Genomic DNA, 3816 nt, shown 5'->3' with positions numbered 1-3816 from the left:
CAGGTTTGGTTTCCTCAGAGACTCTGCAAGATGGCCTTTTCTTGTGGCCTCTTTACATGGTTGATTGTCTGCATGTCTCTCTGTCTGTCCTAAAGCTCCTCTTCTCAAAAGTACAGGAGTTAGTTGAGATTAAAGCATTTCTTAAGGGAGTCACTTTAAATTACCACTTTAAAAGTCCTATCTCCATAGACAGTAGCATTCTAAGGTATCAGTGGTTAGACCTTAAATTTATAAATATTGGAGAAACAGTTCAACCCATAACAACTATCCTGGGTATAAACATTGCTCTGATTATTCTGGATTTTATAAGCTTTAAATAATAATCATAAATATTACTTCTTATTATGTTATATTAAAACATAAATTACTCTGAATCTATATTCAATATAAATCAAGAAAATTTATTTAGGGACTATATTTTGTTACTTATTATTTGACATCAATGCAAAATTAAGTAACTAGGGGTATAACTAGTTACTTAATTTTGCATTAATTAAGCAATTAGGTAAAAGATTTTAAAATACTATTATTAAAACTTTCCATTTCATCTTAAGATTCAAGGATGCAAATATTTCCTTTTGGATCTTCCCACTACTTACATTTTCATCATTTTTAATATATACACTCCATTGCCATTTGTCACTGTCACTGTTATTTTTAATAATACAGTAATAAGTCATGCAAATATTACACTTTGAAAAAGGATACAGAATTTAAAACTTCTGTGCATAAGTTTTCTTTGTCTTAGTGTTTTAAGCTTTCATTCATATATATGAACCCTGTTTTTCGTGCCTTAGTACCAAGTTCTCATTTCCATTAACTGGTCAGTTTGAAGATTGTCATGCTAACTGAACATTGTGGCACACAGAATTCTACAAGTCAGGTCTAAGATCATGGACTTTTAAAAATATTAAACATTTTTACCTCAAGGAAGGGAGCCCTGGAGGAGTACAGATCAGCTGCATGCCTCTTGTGTCCTCATCCTAAACCCTAGTAAACTTATCAAAAATCTTGTGATTGACAAACAGTGTTTTTCACAAACAATAGAGGGTGCATTCTGACTCGCGCCAAACTTGCTGTTCTGAGTCCGCCTGTGCTGGTTGCGATCTCCAAACTGGACTCGGGTAGACATGGGTGGGCACCCCCTCCTGACCTCTGGTGCCGCAGCCCTCACAATCAACTATGGCCCAGAACTTAGGGGGACACTTGCCCACCGGGGCTCCGGGGCATGGCGCTGAGCTGCTTTTGGGGACCTGCACTGTGGTCTCTGCCGCCGGCGAATCCATGCTCATTGTGGAAGGCAGGACAGCATCCTGGCTGAGGGCCTCCATTTCAGGATTCCCTGGTTCCAGTACCCCATTATTTACGGCATGCAGGGCAGAACCCGAAAAATCTCCTCCCCAAAAGGTTCCAAAGACCTGCAGATGGCGAACCTCTGCCTGTGCCTGCTGTCTGGACCCAATGCGCAAGAGCTCCCGGTATGTACCAGCGCCAAGGGCTAAACTGTGACCAACAAGTATTGCCATCCATTGTCAATGGTGCTCAGGAGAGTGGTGGCCAAGTTCAGGGTGTCACAGCTGATGCCCCAGCGGGCCAAGGATTTCAGCCTCGTCCTGGATGATGCAGCCATCAAGGAGCTGAGCTTAGCTCTGAGCTTTAGCCAGGAGTGTGCACCTGCTGTAGGAGCCAAAAAAGTGGCTTATCAGGAGGCCCAGCTTACCCAGTTTTTGGTGGAAAAAGTGAAACAGAAACAATGGAAGAAGATCCTGCAGGCTGAGGGTGAGGCGGAGGCTGCCAAGAAGCCTGGCTACGTCAAGTGTCTCAAGACAAGGGCAACCCAGAAGGTCTCCTAGGCGATCACCACTTCCCAAACAAAACAGTATCTACCTCACGGCCTGTAACCTTTGTGCTGAACCTACACGATGAAAATTTTACCCAGGGAAGTGGCAGTCTCATCAAGGGTAAGAAATGAGACCCATGAGCAGAACTCCACCTCCAGGCAGGAAAGAGATGTGTTTCTCCTCCAGGTTTTGAGGAATCGCTAGGGGTCCAGTACACCCCAACCTGTGCCGGTCCCCTCTCCGTGCATACTTTTGAGCCCTTTTGGATTAAGGAAGACTGAAGGTGAACCCTTTTAGGGGAATGCCATTTCTCCTCCCTGTGTTGGCCAGGGGAGTTGGAAAAGCAAGCGAGGAGATAACCACCATACCAGAAATTCTCAATAATTTTTTTATTATTTAAGACAAAAAAAGAAAAAGAAAAAGAAGGTACATTTTGAAAACAGGATGGGTCTTAGGTAAAGGGAACTTACAGGCTAACCTACAATCTTTGTGATTTCTGCAGTGTATCAAACACAAGACCATTCAACATACTCTGGAGAAAAATTATATAAACCTATATGGGATAAGCAAAGCATGGCTACTTTCGTACTTGGGTATGAACACCTTGTTGGGTGTGTGGGAGACTCCCCCTTCTCAGAGAACATCATGGAATCCCTTACCCCTCCCCCTCCTCTCTGAAGGTCGCCAAGCCAAAGAAGAGCACCAAATTCAAAGGTTTTCTCGACCAATCCCTGCAGGACATAGTGTCCGCTGGATGTTCCTGAGTCACCCTGCCAAGCAGCACCCTACATGACCCCTATGCAACCCTTCTTAAGCCAAAGCTTGTAAGCACATGCTCTCTCTCTGCCCTCCTCTTCTTCCTCTCTACTCTCTGCCCTCTGTCCTCTTCCTCTTCTTTCTCTCCTCTCTTTTCTCTTGCTTTCTCTGCCCCCCTCCTCTCCTCTCTCTGCTCTCTGCTTCTCCTTTGGGCAGCCCCCCAATAAAATCCTTGGTTGAATCTCCATCTCGGGTGAGTCACTCGCCTTTCACACCTGCTCTGAACACAAGTAAGTACAAGAGAAAATTTAACATGGTTTAAGGAAACTTGGCTAGAGCAAGAATTTCAACTGCTGTAGATTAACAAATTTGTGGTTCCAAATACCAAACTAAAAACATTCCTGTCATCCAAATCTCCCATTTGAAACATTTGCTGTGAACAAACAAAATCTGGAAAGAGGATTACAAAGTAAACAGAAATCTTACCATCTTGTGGTATAGTTGGACTTGACATTGATAAAGGAAGGGGCTGATTTACCTAAAAGCAAAGATGAAAACCAAGGTCTTCCTCAGTTTGACCCCTGATAAATATGTTTTTAAAAGATTAACCTTAGCAGCAGCAGTGCTAGGGCAGAATTGTGATCTGTAAATCTATGAGACTCAAAAGATTTCCAGAAACTTGGACAAAAACACTTGGTAGAGGGAGGATTCTAACTGTCCATTCAATTTAGAACCAAATTGTAAGAGGACCTTCTATGGCTGCAATGTGGATGTCAACAACCAGTTCAACTTCTGACAGGCTTAAGAGGTCAACCTGTTACCTGTACTGCCTGTCAGAGACTACAGGATGTCTTCTCAAGTACCCACTGTCAATCACAACTGGAGTGTTTTACACACAATGGCAAAATAATGACTATATTGTTTTATACATAGGTCAAGAAACTACATGTGAAGTAGGAACACACTCATGACCAAGAAAAATAGTTATTAAATGTTATTAAATACATTCATAAATTATGAGAAAGAGATAAAACTAATTGGTGAAGAAATGAGGAATTTTACTAGAGACATTCATGAGAAGACTGTAAAAAATTAAGTTTATGAAATTAAAAACAAATTTAGAACTTTTACTTTGGGGAAGATGGAGTAAGTATATAATCCCTCTTGCTAGGACATTTCAAGTTCTTGGAAAATAAATAGAAAAACAAATGTCATAAAA

The 3816-nt window shown here is 41.6% G+C and overlaps 1 pseudogene; it reads left to right on the top strand.

The window, feature by feature from the left end:
• Positions 1 to 1130: 1130 nt before the first annotated feature.
• On the top strand, positions 1131 to 1972 carry LOC124082086 (prohibitin-2-like; annotated as a pseudogene).
• Positions 1973 to 3816: the final 1844 nt, after the last annotated feature.

Source organism: Marmota monax, unplaced genomic scaffold (assembly GCF_021218885.2).
Source record: "Marmota monax isolate L192 unplaced genomic scaffold, Marmota_monax_Labrador192_F-V1.1 WCK01_AAM20220418_F8-fsc00044, whole genome shotgun sequence".
NCBI classification, from domain to species: Eukaryota; Metazoa; Chordata; class Mammalia; order Rodentia; family Sciuridae; genus Marmota; species Marmota monax.
The sequence above is the reverse complement of the archived record's forward strand: the minus strand, read 5'-3'. Positions and strand labels throughout refer to the sequence as shown.